The sequence below is a fragment of the Mustelus asterias genome, chromosome 18 (assembly GCF_964213995.1).
Source record: "Mustelus asterias chromosome 18, sMusAst1.hap1.1, whole genome shotgun sequence".
NCBI classification, from domain to species: Eukaryota; Metazoa; Chordata; class Chondrichthyes; order Carcharhiniformes; family Triakidae; genus Mustelus; species Mustelus asterias.
This window is the reverse complement of record NC_135818.1, coordinates 60,432,618-60,448,679: the sequence shown is the minus strand read 5'-3', so window position 1 is coordinate 60,448,679 and position 16,062 is coordinate 60,432,618.

The following is a 16,062-nucleotide window of genomic DNA, read 5'->3' as shown; positions in this document are numbered from 1 at the left end:
GCTTTTCACTGTAGATTAATACATGTGACAAGAATAAATCAAATCAAATCATATCAGAGTGCCAGGGACCCAGGTTTGATTCCTGGTTTGGGTGACTGTGCAGAGTCTACATGTTCTCCCCGTGTCTGTGTGAGTTTCTTCCAGATGCTCCGGTTTCCTTCCACAGTCCAAAAAATGTGCTGGTTGGGTGCATTGGCCATGCTACATTCTCCCTCTGTACCTGAACAGGTGCCGGAGTGTGGCGACTAGGGGATTTTCACAGTAACCTCATTGCAGTGTTAAGGTAAGCCTACTTATGACACTACTAAATAAACTTAAACTTATGCTGACTGGATTACAAGATTTCGTACTGTTGCTGAGTTGTCCTTGTTTGGTCATCTGACCTCATTCCTCCTCATTTTACAATAATTACAGCTCTATTCCAGGAGCTGCTGATAGTCCTTATCAAATAAAGAGCACTCCTGCCTACAGTAATCTCAATGCAGGGTGCAATTTGATTTGCACCAGGCAGAAGGGCTTTGCACAGTCAGGGTTTGGTGGAGCTTTCAACATATTAATAATTTTAGCTGTGCCATTAAGCACAACAATGTGTGCTTTGCATGACTACATTAGTGAAGGTTTTAGCCCATTAAATGGCTCATTATCTACTTAACAAATGGCTGAGCACCATTATTGCTGGTGCATGATGCTTGACTAAATTATTTACCATTTCTAATAAAGTTGACCTTGCCATACTCTATATGCATTTTTCATAATAATGTGTTTCTGTGAGTTCCGGGGCTGCTCTTGATATGAGCTGATGAGCACTTAACATGCTAATGCAAGATTATTCTGTCCATGATTTAAGCAAAATTGTTAAATTGTTAAAGATAAAATAAAAGGGTTAAAGTATAAAAGACTGGATTCAATACTGTTATTCACATGCATTAAGTGCTTGTCTGTTAATGTTGCCAATAGTAATTTCCAGGTTACGTTCTCATTCCTTTTTTCAATAAATGAACAATTTTATCCACAGAACTAATTATTTTGTTTGGAGTCTCAGCTTTTTTTTGTTTCTTTGAGTAAGTTTTTTGTCAAAAGAACACCACTTTTGAATACTTTCAGCTATCTTTAAATTAGAACTCAAATTCGGGAGACAATTGTGACCATGCTGTGTACGTTATTCAGTAACCATATTTTACTGCAATCATATTATGTGATCTGTTTTTATAACTTTCATGCTTTAAAAGTATGTGTACTGAATGTTGTTGTAAATATAATGTAATTATAGAATGTACTTGGAATAATGATCTTAAATATCATAAAATTTGGTTTACTAGAAAAATGGGGAACATTCACTGCAATTCTTTGTACTACAATTTCCTCTGCCATGTCTGTTGATATTCCAACCAGTCATAAATGGAGCATATAGTAAAATGTATAAAGTTTCATTTGTTCTGAGATGGTCCTTCTGTCTTAGAGTCTAGACTTGGAACTTGACTCTGAGACAAACTATAAATATACTCTGGTATCTGTTATGCTTAGCACTTAACACATGTAAACAGGTTACAAAGTAGATCTGTTGTTCCTAGACATGATTTCAAACCCCCCCTCCCCCTTTCTCTCTTTCTCTCTAAGAGTTTAACGCAGGTTTGTCCAACATCCAGCCCTGAGCCAGTTTGACCTGGCATGCCATGCCATTGGAGTCAGCAGTGAAGATTTGATTGACAGATATTTGAAAAATGTTGTGAACTTGCTCATCCAATGGCAAGTTGATTCCTCTCTGCATTGGCTGCTGATAGGCTCACTGGTGAACCAGACCATGGGTCTCAGTTGGCTTCTTAGTGACTTTGAGCTGGGGGTGGGGGTTGGACCTCAGGCCTCAGGTAGCCTTGCAGCAACTTTGAGCTGGGTTGGGTGGGGAGGGGGTGGGCTTGGGCTGAGTTATGAGGAAGGGAAGAGCAAAGCCCTGTTACAGTATGTGGGGAGAAGGCAGAGCAGGGCCCTGCAGCAACACTATGTGGAGATGGGGAGACTCCCCAACCCCGAATCAGGCCTGTAATTGCTATCTTTAAGGGGGAAGGTGGCAGACTATATAATGAGAACTTAATCGCTGGTCATTGTCAATATCTTTGAATGACAAAGATCAAAGAAGTTTTGGATAAAATAAAGTAAGGAATTGGAGAAAAGGGGGACTGAAAGGATGCAGCTGTCTGAAGGGTTTTGATGTGCAAATTAGTTTAGGAGTAGGGAAACGAGTGTTTAGTTAGGTCACGCAGGGGCTAATGGAAAATAGGATTTATGGGGTTTAAACTGTGGGAGAAGCGAGTTCAAAGTGGAATTATAAGAATACAATTCACACTTTTGTGCTAAAAGCCTGATCCGAGGTGGGCCATTTAGATAGAAGGAGATCAAATAGCAGGGTTAGCTCTGTTCTGGAGGAAAGGAGAGGATGACGGTTGTCACAAATATAGACAGATGGAAAGCGGAACTCTCCCAGTGCACAGAATTCTGGACTCCAAACAGCAGTTTGAAAACCTCATATAAGCTCCATATGGAACCAAAGAATGGTTTCTTAAACTTGGGGACAACTCGGGTTATTTGCTGGATTTACCTTATTGAGTTATACTGTATGGGATGTTGATTTGGGACAAGGGACTTCTGTCAGAGATCAAGAACGTAGCTAGTTGGGAACAGGGTTAAATCCATAAGATACTGTGTGTCTGCAGACATCATTTTGGTTAAGTGCACTTTTGTTTTGTATTGTGGGTTTTCTGTGTGTGTTAATTAACATTCTTTAATTTGGATGTTAACAGCAAGACTGTGGCTTTCCTCACTGGTTTGCATATCTTTCCTCACATTGTACCAAATCACAAAATACACATTTAAGGACTGATGTTGCAAGTTACCCTTCTGGCTTTTGAGATACCCTCACATCTAACATTATTATGTACTTTTTCCTAATGTTGTTTATAGCATTGTACCTTTTCCTAGCCCTTGTAGACAGAGCTTATTTAATTTGCGCTTACTCCCTTGCAGGTTAGAAGAACAATTTAGAAAAGCAACATTTCTATTCCAGGAGATTATTGCCATTAATCACCCACAATACTTGTCAATTCACAATGGTGAGCCCCTCGGGACACCAGTGAGCAAAAAAAGGAGAGTTGACTTAGAAGGCTGAGTCTTCAAAGGCTTCTGGTCCGATTAATTCTTCGCTATTAAGCACAATGGGACCATAATGAGCTTGACAAGTCTGGAAAAGATGGCTGTTTCACTAAGTACAATATGTAAATAATGTCAAGCAGCATTATTTTACAAAACATGTTGGCAGATTTGACAGCCTCCAAGGCTGGGTAAGAATCGATAGAGTGCAATCACTGAAGTAAGACATTATCTGGCAACAATCTTTCTTCAAGGCTGCAAACCAGAGTTCTGAGGCAGTGACCAAGGTCAGTTTCTTGATTGCGGAAGCAATAACAAATAGAGGGAAACCATTGTCTGAGGGGAAACTTGTGAAAGACTGCTTGGGCACGTTTGCATCTGTGATTTTCCCTGATAAACAGACCACCAAACCTTTCGCAGCAGGCCATTGCTAGAAGAGTGGATGACCTAGCAGCCAAGTCTGGGACTCAATACAGCTCAACTCGCAATTTTTACAAGAGGAGCCATGAAAACATTCAAAAAATTGTTGGAAGAACTGCTCGACCTCTAGCTAATGAAAAGCACAACAACTGGGAAAGACATTTGAACTGAAGTGCGACATGCCTTGGTGAAATAAAATCTTCCAGGGGACAAACCTTGTGGCCTGAAAACTGCTGGAGCTCCTTCGATGACAGACAAGCACAATGGTTTAAAGTTAAAGTAAGCACTTCAGCAGTCTGATGCTCAAACCAGTGTTTTAGAAAGTCCTCACACATCACAATGTATTCCATCAAGAGCAACCCTGAGATGAAACTCGATGGAGAAGGTTTACTCAACAGTCAATTTTATAAGGATCAAATGACTTAATCAGAGACAGTTCTGAGCCTTTCTCGCAGAGGTAGCTCACAGCATGAGGACATCATTTACTTTAGCCAGGTTCACCGGCTAAGTGAAATGGCCAGACTTATCCAGATTCTGGACACTACACGAAGAGGTAACCATCATGGCTGCAAAGCAAAAGACATGAGTTTCATGGCCAGTAATGAGTGGCTCAATGACTTGGCTTTGCTAGTTGACATCACAAGCTTGCGGACTTGAATGTGAAACTGCAAGGAAAGGATCAGTTCATCAACAGACTGAGGGTGTCCATGTGCTTATTCAGAAGTTGGAATTTCTTCAGAAAGTTGGCTATGAAGAAAGTTGTCTATCTCACAATGCTCTCCACAAGGCATGCTGGGACTGTAGACCATGAGAAGTATGTTGCACTGAATGGTGGCTTGAAAGATGAGTTCCAGTGTAGATTTGTGGATTTCAGGAGGCATTGTGATGTGATGCAGCTGTTTGCAGATCCTTTCACTGATATGTTAAACCTGTCAAGAATTGCCCGTCACTTTATTGCATTATTTTACAGTACATATTGCTGCGAGCAGCTCTTTTCAAGAACGAAAAGCATCAAGGTCAAATTAAGATCACTGATGACAGATGGACATAGAATCATAGAAGGAGGCCATTCAGCCCATCGAGTCTGCACCGACCACAATCCCACCCAGCTCCTATCCCTGTAGCCCCACGTATTTACCCTGCTAATCCCCCTGCCACTAAGAGGCAATTTACCATGGCCAATCAACCTAACCTGCTCATCTTTGGACTATGGGAGGAAACCGGAGCACCCGGAGGAAACCCACGCAGACACATGGAGAATGTGCAAATTCCACACAGACAGTGACCCAAGCCGGGAATCAAACCCGGGTCCCTGGCGCTGTGAGGCAGCAGTGCTAACTACTGTGCCACTGTGCCATCCACCATCTATCTGGAATACTCTGCATTGGCACCTCAAGTGTGCAGGTAAACATCGACTTCAAGTGCAAGCAAAAGCATTGCCAGATATCTCACAGAGCCAATGCTCATTGTGGTGTAGAGAAGGTAAGGCAATAAATTAATTTTCTCATGTAAACCTTGCACATAAAGATGTAGATTACTGTTGCTCGAGATCCATTTAAAATCATCTGGTTGTTTCCTTTTCATCTCAGAAATTTCACACAGGGATCCCTGCGAGCAAGGAAAGAATGGAAATGTGATCCCTCACACGAAGAGGATAGACAAAAATACAAAATTAAGATCAGTCCTGAGAGGTGGGCATCAGGTCTGTGACACTCTATGGCACTACATGAAATATATGGACAGGCATTGACTTGTGAATGGGAAACACAAGGGCAGATACCTCACTGAATCAGCATTCAGTGGATGGAGAAGGTAAGGAGATAAGTTAGTCTTCTTATCTGAAGCCTATTGTGGAAAGCCATTGTTTTATTTTACTTTTATTTTATCTTCTTTAGGTCTAACATTTGTACATTTTCTACGGTATATTTTTATTAACATTTTCACATGGGATAAACCCTACTAAAAACGTATCATGTTACAATGTTACATGTGCTACTCTGCTTGTCATGAACTCACATTGTGTGATTTAGCTAGCCTTGGCAGACCCTTACCTCATGAACAATGCCATGATCAGAGGTTAGATCCAATTAGTATCAGCCACCCTTTGCAGATGTGTTTAATTAACCAATGAATGTAAATGGGCATTGTCTGGAGTAATGAATAATAATACTGTGCAAGAACAATAGAAAGGCAGAGAGACTGGAAGAGAGACATCTGGTGGAAGGAAGATTGGCAACATCTTGACTGTAAGACGGAGAGAGAGAGAGAGAAAGCAAACGAAACTGAAAAGCTGGTGTACATTTTAAATAAGCCTCTAATAAACTCTTACGATTTACCATGAAGTGTCAGTGAATTCCTGAACCTAACAATCCTGGCGTAGTCCGGCAGGATCACTGATTGGATCTTGACTTGAGGAGCACCCATAGACCCATCTGAGAGGCAAGAACCCCTCTTATTGAAGGTTGTTCTCTGTTATGTGACTCTTAAGTCAGCCGTTAGCGTGATTCCATATTCTCTGAACACCCCGTCCAGAGATTTCGGCTCAAGGCCCCTTACTGAGTGCACTCATTCGGCTAAAGGCTAGCCGATGGTCATTTTTTACCTCAATCGGCTCAAGACTCCCATTCTTGGAGTTAAAGATGGCAGGAAAGAATAGTAAAAGTCACTTACCAACCATGGAAAATGGCAGCTTGGCCCCTCCAGCGGTAATAGAGCAAGATGCACCATTCAAAGAGCTTGTAGAAGCTCTTTGGGGCGTGGATTGGTACTTGGGACTACGATGTTGTGGCCATTACGGAGACATGGGTAGAACAAGATCAGGAATGGTTGTTAGACGTTCCGGGGTATAGATGTTTCAGTAAGTGTAGGGAAGCTGGTAAAAGAGGTGGAGGAATAGCATTGTTAATCAAGGATAGTTTAACGACTGCGGAAAGGCACTTCGAGGGGGATCTGCATACTGAGGTAATATGGGCTGAAGTTAGAAATGGGAAAGGAGCGGTCACGTTGTTAGGAGTTTACTATAAGCCCCCAAATAGTAACACAGATGTGGAGGAAGAAATTGCTAAGCAGATTATGGATAGGTGTGGGGGTCACAGGGTAGTTCTCATGGGGGACTTTAACTTTCCAAATATTGATTGGAACCTTTGTAGGTCGAATAGTTCGGATGGGGCAGTTTTTGTGCAGTGTGTGCAGGAGGGTTTCCTGACACAATATGTGGATAGGCCGACAAGAGGTGGGGCCACATTAGATTTGGTACTGGGAAATGAACCAGGCCAAGTGTTAGATTTGGTTGTGGGAGAGCACTTTGGAGATAGTGACCACAATTCGGTGTCTTTTGTTATTGCAATGGAGAGGGATAGGGCCGTACGGCAGGGCAAGGTTTATAATTGGGGGGGAGGTAATTATGATGCGATTAGGCAAGAATTATGGGGCATAAGATGGGAACAGAAACTGTCAGGGAAAGGCACTAATGAAAAGTGGAACTTTTTCAAGGAACAAATACTGTGTGTCCTTGATAGATATGTCCCTGTCAGGCAGGGAGGAAATGGCCGAGTGAGGGAACCATGGTTCACAAAAGAGGTGGAATGTCTTGTAAAAAGGCAGAGGGAAGATTATGTAGGGATGAGGAAACAAGGTTCAGATGACTCGATTGAGGGTTACAAGTTAGCAAGGAATGAGCTGAAAAAGGGGCTTAGGAGAGCTAGGAGGGGGCATGAGAAGTCCTTGGCGGGTCGGATCAAGGAAAACCCCAAGGCTTTTTACTCTTATGTGAGGAATAAAAGAATGACCAGGGTGAGGTTAGGGCCGGTCAAGGACAGTAGTGGGAACTTGTGTATGGAGTCAGTAGAGATAGGGGAGGTGATGAATGAATACTTTTCTTCAGTGTTCACCAAGGAGAGGGGCCATGTTTTTGAGGAAGAGAAGGTGTTACAGGCTAATAGGCTGGAGGAAGTAGATGTTCGGAGGGAGGATGTCCTGGCAGTTTTGAATAAACTGAAGGTCGATAAGTCCCCTGGGCCTGATGAAATATATCCTAGGATTCTTTGGGAGGCAAGGGATGAGATTGCAGAGCCTTTGGCTTTGATCTTTGGGTCTTCACTGTCCACGGGGATGGTGCCAGAGGACTGGAGAGTGGCGAATGTTGTTCCTCTGTTTAAGAAAGGGAATAGAAATGACCCTGGTAATTATAGGCCGGATAGTCTTACTTCGGTGGTTGGTAAGTTGATGGAAAAGGTCCTTAGGGATGGGATTTACTACCATTTAGAAAGATGTGGATTAATCCGGGATAGTCAGCACGGATTTGTGAAGGGCAAGTCGTGCCTCACAAATTCGATAGAATTTTTTGAGGAGGTAACTAAGTATGTTGATGAAGGTAGGGCAGTTGATGTCATATACATGGATTTTAGTAAGGCGTTTGATAAGGTCCCCCATGGTCGGCTTATGATGAAAGTAAGGAGGTGTGGGATAGAGGGAAAGTTGGCTGATTGGAGAGGTAACTGGCTATCTGATCGAAGACAGAGGGTGGTGGTGGTGGATGGAAAATTTTCGGACTGGAGGCAGGTTGCTAGCGGAGTGCCACAGGGATCAGTGCTTGGTCCTCTGCTCTTTGTGATTTTTATTAATGACTTAGAGGAGGGGGCTGAAGGGTGGATCAGTAAATTTGCTGATGACACCAAGATTGGTGGAGTAGTGGATGAGGTGGAGGGCTGTTGTAGGCTGCAAAGAGACATAGATAGGATGCAAAGCTGGGCTGAAAAATGGCAAATGGCGTTTAACCCTGATAAATGTGAGGTGATTCATTTTGGTAGGACTAATTTAAACGTGGATTACAGGGTCAAAGGTAGGGTTCTGAAGACTGTGGAGGAACAGAGAGATCTTGGGGTCCATATCCACAGATCTCTAAAGGTTGCCACTCAAGTGGATAGAGCTGTGAAGAAGGCCTATAGTGCGTTAGCTTTTATTAACAGGGGGTTGGAGTTTAAGAGCCGTGGGGTTATGCTGCAACTGTACAGGACCTTGGTGAGACCACATTTGGAATATTGTGTGCAGTTCTGGTCACCTCACTATAAGAAGGATGTGGAAGCGCTGGAAAGAGTGCAGAGGAGATTTACCAGGATGCTGCCTGGTTTGGAGGGTAGGTCTTATGAGGAAAGGTTGAGGGAGCTAGGGCTGTTCTCTCTGGAGCGGAGGAGGTTGAGGGGAGACTTAATAGAGGTTTATAAAATGATGAAGGGGATAGATAGAGTGAACGTTCAAAGACTATTTCCTCGGGTGGATGGAGCTATTACAAGGGGGCATAACTATAGGGTTCATGGTGGGAGATACAGGAAGGATGTCCGAGGTAGGTTCTTTACGCAGAGAGTGGTTGGGGTGTGGAATGGACTGCCTGCAGTGATTGTGGAGTCAGACACTTTAGGAACATTTAAGCGGTTATTGGATAGGCACATAGAGCACACCAGGATGATAGGGAGTGGGATAGCTTGATCTTGGTTTCAGATAAAGCTCGGCACAACCTCGTGGGCCGAAGGGCCTGTTCTGTGCTGTACTGTTCTATGTTCTATGTTCGATAACAGCATTTTGATTTACCAAAAACGTTCGCTAAAATTGAACAGAAGTTTGGGACCTTCAAGGGACAGTGGACCTTGGATAATATTAAGTGAGCATGGGGGAAAACTAAGAGATTCCCTGGAAAGGACCGTGTTCACTGGTCCCTCACCGTGATGGGTCAGCGAAACTAAACTATAGGTCATGCAGATTTGGACCGAAGGGTTAAGGGACTCCGGGATCAATTAGCTGCAGTATGTACCTCTCGGAAGTGTCAGAAACTAGTAGATGTGATTGTGATCCTGAAGCACAGTAAACCTCCATGCATATCTTTTCCTAGAATGTACCCTGTCCTGGAACAAATAGAACAGATACGAGCAAGACAGCTAAGGGAAGTTTATGCGGGAGGTGAGTTTTCTTCTTACTCTGAGAATGAAGGAGAGGAGGAAACACCTAAGAATATTTTTGCCTTGAAATATAAGAGAGTAGAGTCTCAAAGAACAACAGATGCAGATGGGGTCACTCATTCCAAGAACAGATATGGTAACACGGCAGTCCATGTTACCATGGACCCAGAAAAGATTGATAAAGGGACTAAGGAAATACCTCACCCTAAGAAAAGTGGAGCAAAAACGTGAGATGCTTTGAAATGCTTGAAAGGAATTTATGGGCTTCATCTATTGGACGGTGTGCAGATATTATCCTTTATGGTTTCAGACAGAAAGAGTGGGATGTTACTGACTGATGTAGCTGGATGATTGGGTCAAGACTGACAGAACCTAGAGGGAGGATGGAATCAGGTTAGATTGTGCTGTATGGCATGCATGCCAAGCAAGACAAACTGGAATAAAATAGTGTCAATGTCAGCAGAAAGCAAGCGAAGAAATCCCCGATTATGAAGAAAGGTTTAGAACAATGTGGCTTGAGCTCTCAGGCATTTGGGAAGTAACCACTGGAAATATAGATAGAAGTGTGTTGAGGCCATTAAAATCAACATTTGTAGCTGGCCTGAAATCGGAATTATCCAGAATGCTGTGAGTTAACAAACCTGATTGGGAAGAGGAAGGCACCACCTATACTCAGTTTCTTTACATATACATATCTTTGTCGACTAGAATGGGATATGACTGTGAATGTAAGAGCTGCACAAGTGGCAGTACATTCAGCCATTGACAGACGCCCAGGTCGATATCATAATTGTGGAAAAGAAGGTCATTGGACAAAGACTTGTTGATCACGGGGATGAGACAAGGGAAGACAGAACGGGAATTCTGAGAAGAATGCTCAAGGCAAACCAGATGAATTAATAGAGCAATTTAAACAACTCATTGTCCAACAGCAAGAAGCAGCAGCCCTGCAAATGGCAAAAAACAAGTAGACCCTGCCCTTACTTTACCGCTGTTGGCCCTCTTGCAACAATGAGCCGACGGCCTTTATGTGAATGCGAGGTGTGACGTTAGTGTACCTTCAAGAGATGTTTTTTTGAAAAATCATGAGATCTGCAGCTCTCACAGTCACACAGTCAGTGTTTCTCAGCTCACAGCCTTAGCTGATGTCATTATGTTGCCGGGCTGACTATGATGAGCCCTTTTATTGCTACTTCAGTGGTTTAAAATGGGGTTGTTTGTGTTTACTCTGGGATTAGGTTTATGATCCTACATTGTTCGGAGGTCATGTGTTTTTGGACCAGTTTTTAAAGAAATTCTGCTGGTGATATTAAAGCAAAGTTTTGCTTTTCTGAAGGAAAGAATCTGCTATTAGTAGTTTGCCTAAAGCCCCTGATGTTTTGGGAAGCTGTGTGGTCTTCTGAACTGTTCTGAGTCTCAAGAGCATTTGACTGCAGAATTCAACTAACAGCCTCAATCCAAGTATCACGTGGGCCTTAGTCTATACTGTGTTGAACCTGTTTGAAAGGTTGTTTATGGAGGTTGGTTTGATTGGGACAGCTTATATATATTCATTAAGGGTTATACATTATTGTGGTTGTTTTGTTTTTGTTTGTAATTGTTAGAAGTTATTGCTAATTTTCTTTCCATACGTGTTAACTATATTCTTAAATAAACTTGTTTGATAAAAGCTCCCTAGTGGGTCATTTGAATCCTACCTGAAGTGAAACCTATCATGCTTATCCTAGCCAAATTCAAGATGCAAAAATTCAGGCGGGCTTCATACAACACTTTGGAGTTGCTGACCAGAATCATAACAGAGGGTGAAGAATCAGTGGATTGTTTATTAGACACCGGAGCAGAATTAACATGTATACCCAGGGATCAGATACCACACGTTCCCCTGTCTAGCAATAAAATGTGGGTCGGGGGCAACTGGGAAACAGATGCATATGTGTGAGACAATTCCTCTGATATTACAGCTGGCTGAATGTTGTACCTATATACCTGATAATTCAGAAACTACCACTGATTTGTCCGATCATATCAAAAAGGAAATCAAGAAACTCAGACAATCTCCATCATCTACCCTACGGAGCTTGGCTACAGGCTGGTTGGGTTCCCTAGGAACATCCATTGTGCAAGGAATTGTGATTTTTGTGGTGATTTTATTAGTTTTGTATCTTGTTGTTTTGATTATCAAATGCTGTTGTAAGCAAATGATTGGTAATGCTTCAGAAATCACTAAGCTTCTCCCTATTACATTGGTTCCCCCTCTCATCGACACCTGTGTCAATGTATATATATATATAATCAGGCCCAGTATGCGTGCCAGCTAAGTTGGACATTTCCTTCTGTTGAAGGCTGCTCCATAAGTCCTGGGGCAATCAAAGATGGATGGAAATGATTTTGTAATATATGGGGGGGGGGGGGGGGGGGGGGGTGCGATTTTCCCATTCCACTGCACTAATTTTTTTAGTGGAGCGTTCCGGGAGAATCCCACAGCAGACAATGCGTGGGATCCTCGGATGCGTTCCCGCCACGATAGCATCTCCCAGCACCGGATTTCTGGCGGTATTTGTTCCGCGCCAGAAATCGGTGGGGAGGCAGAGGCATGTTGGATGTAATTTTAACCTAATTTAAATTAGTCTCTAGCCTCCCCACCCCCCCGCCAGTATTTCACTCCAGCGGGGTTTAGAGTAGCTCCCCACTTTTGGGGTACTTGCGGCCTGACCCTGCTTGAGTGTAGGGGGCAATCGGGGCTTCCCAGAGGGTCGGGCGGCAGGGGAGGGTGCTCCCTGGGCATTGGCACCCTGGCAGTGTCAGCCTGGGCCTTCGGCACTGCCCAAGGGGCAAAATGACAATGTCCATGGGGCACCTTGGCACTGCCCATTGGGCATGGGCAATGCCAAGGGGGCAGGGCCTATGGTGGCGGGGCCTATGGGGTGGGGCCTGAAGGGCAGGGCCAATTTCCGGCGCAGAGCTGATGACGCTGCAAATCTTGATCTTGAAGATGCGCGGAGGCTGTGACAGTTCCCGCTGATGTCTCCCGATCTGCTGCGCTACTTGAGCAGCGCAGCGGGCTGGGTGAATCGCCCCCTGTATGTTTTCAAGAATGAGTTAGATATAGCTTTTGGTGCCATCCAAGCCTGCACAATCAGCGTTAGCCTATTGCTGCTGAGGTCATCCTCTCGGAACATCTGCATTCTTTCCAGTGAAGGCTCATCAACCTCCCATTAGCCTTGCTGCAGCCACTAAGCTAGTACTGGACAGGAGCATTATGACAGGCAAAGACATCCATCAGACAGGCAGTAAGGGAAAGCACAACAATATGGTAGGCATGTTTTTCTTTGGTGACTTCTTTTTTCATCTTGGTCAACAGGATGCTATGATGGGGCACCCCAGGTGAATGGGAAGGTGGCGAAGAATGTAGCCATGGCGGTAAATGAAGGATCTCTTAAGGGAAGCAGAATCCAATTAGCTTCTCTCGGACAAACTGTTTGGAGCAAGGTTCAACTGGGTACTTTTTCACTGCCTCCTCTTCTTCCTCCTGTGTAGCCTCTGGATGTCTGATGACAATGGCAGTTACCTCATGATGACAAGATTCTGGAGGATACCAAGAATTTGGGAATATGCTCCAGTCAGTGATTCCAAGATGGCACCAGAGCATGGCGACTTCTTGCAAACTATGCCCAACATACCTTCTAATTCTATATTTTACTCTTGTTTTATGCTTCTAAAACTTTATTCTCATTAAGTTGATCTTTCTGTACACCCTAGCTATGACTGTAACTCTACATTCTGCACTCTCCTCTATGAACGGTATGCTTTGTCTGTATAGCGCGCAAGAAACAATACTTTTCACTGTATACTAATACATGTGATGATAATAAATCAAATCAAATCAGTATTGGAGCGCTTCTTCTAAGCAGTCCAGACACTGAGACTGCTTAGAGGAAGCATACTGATGGTCTGCTTCATGATGTTTATCATGGCTGCATGGCTTTATTTCTAGGCCTTTTGCCCTTGCATGATTGAGTAGCAGAGGTGTGTCATCAGATATGCGTAGCGGCTCTGAGCAGCCACCCTCTCTTTCAATGTGGTGGCTCAAAGATGGCATGACTCAAGATGAAGGTTTTTTGGCTGCTGCCATGATACTGACATGTGTACGGATGTTTACAGCACCGTTATCCCAACGAAACTCATCTCTAAACTCCATGGCCTAGGGCTTGACTCCTCCCTCTGTGACTGGATCCTAGACTTCCTAACTCACTGACCTCAATCAGTAAGGATAGCTAATGACGCCTCCTCCACAATAATCGTCAACAACGGTGCCCTGCAAGTCTGTGTCCTCAGCTACTTACTAAATCCTTATACACTTATGACTGCTTGACCGAGTTCTGCTCCAACATTTTCAAGTTTGCTGATGACACCACTGTCGTGGGTTGGATCTCAAACAATGATGGAGTACAGGAAGGAGATAGCGAATCTGATTAAATGGTGCAATGACAATAATCTCTCCCTCAATGTCAGTCAAATGAAGGAGATAGTCATCGACTTCAGGAAACGTAACCCTGTCTACATCAAAGGTGATGAAGTGGAGATGGTTGAGAGCTACATTCAAATTTCTAGGTGTTGAGATCATCAACAATCTGTCCTTGTCCCTCCACGCTGACCCCATAGTTAAGAAAGCCCACCAATTCCGCTACTTTCTCAGAAGGCTAAGGAAATACAACATGTCCACTACGACTGTCACCAATTTTTACTGATGCACCATAGAAAGCATCCTTTCCGGATGCATCACAGCTTGGCATGGCTCCTGCTCTGACCAAGACTGCAAGAAACTACAAAGTGTTGTGAACGTATCCCAGTCCATCATGTAAACCAGCCTCCCATTGACTCTGTCTACACTTCCTGCTAGCTTGGGAAAGCAGCCAGCAGAATCAAGGACCCACCGCACCCTGGACATACTCTCTTCCACTTTCTTCTGTCAGGAAAAAGATACAAAAGTCTGAAAACAAGTACTAACCAACTCAAGAACAACTTCTTCACTGCTGTCTTCAGACTTTTAAATGGTCCTATCACATATTAAGCTGATCTTTCTCTTCATCCTATCGGTAACTGCAACACTATATTCTGCACCCTATCCTTTCCTTCTCCCCATGTACTCTATGAATGGTATGTTTTGTCTGTATAGCTTGCAAGAAACGATACGTTTCACGGTATCCCAATACATGTGACAATAATAAATCAATCAATCAATCAGTCTAGGTTCTGTGTGGTTACACATCAACTGCACGTTAATGGACTGGCATTGCTGAGTATGCCTTTATCTTTCCCTATTGACAGAGCCACATGCATACAGTCAATGACTCCTTGCACAACTGGAAATCCCACTCTCGTGGCAAAGCCTCATGCCCACTCATGCTCCTTTTCGCTGCTTAGAGAGATTACGATGAATGTGCCTTTCCATGAATATGTAGCCTCAGTCACTTCTCCGATGTAGTGATGAACTGTAAACGGGGGATGTTTGTTCGGCTTCTCACTCCCTTCTGGAATGATCCTGAGGTGTAGAAATTGATGGTTAAAACTCTACCATTGCCCTGCTGTATGTGACTACCTCCTGTTGAAAGAGATGGAAGTAGGAGAACTCTCCTGAGAATCCATGGTGCATAGGGTCTTCAGGGACGAGCCCTCCTCCTTCTACTTCTGTGCAACGCTTCCCTTCTCAGCAGTCTCTGTGTACTATTATAAGTTCATAAGATATAGGAGCAAAATTAGGCCATTCGGCCCATCGGGTCCGCTCCACCATTCGATCAAGGCTGATATGCTCCTTGTCCCCATTTTCCTGCCTTCTCCCTTCAACCCATTACCAATTAAAAATCGTGCTTAACTCCTCCTTAAATTTACTCATTGTCCCAGCATCCCCCGCATTTTGGGGTAGCGAATTCCACAGATTCCCAATCCTTTGGGAGAAGTAGTTTCTCCTCAACTCTGTTTTAAATTTGCTACCCTTTATCCTTGGACCTCTCGTCCTAGAATGCCTCACAAGAGGAAGCATCCGCTCCACGTCTACTTTCTCCATTCTTTTCATCTTGTATACCTCTGTCATGTTGGCTAATCAAGAGGTATTATAGAACATAGAACAGTACAGTACAGAACAGGCCCTGCGGCCCACGATGTTGTGCTGAGCTTTATCTGAAACCAAGATCAAGCTATCCCACTCCCTATCATCCTGGTGTGCTCCATGTGCCTATCCAATAACCGCTTAAATGTTCCTAAAGCGTCTGACTCCACTATCACTGCAGGCAGTCCATTCCACACCCCAACCACTCTCTGCGTAAAGAACCTACCTCTGATATCCTTCCTATATCTCCCACCATGAACCCTATAGTTATGCCCCCTTGTAATAGCTCCATCCACCCGAGGAAATAGTCTTTGAACGTTCACTCTATCTATCCCCTTCATCATTTTATAAACCTCTATTAAGTCTCCCCTCAGCCTCCTCCGCTCCAGAGAGAACAGCCCTAGCTCCCTCAACCTTTCCTCATAAGACCTACCCTCCAAACCA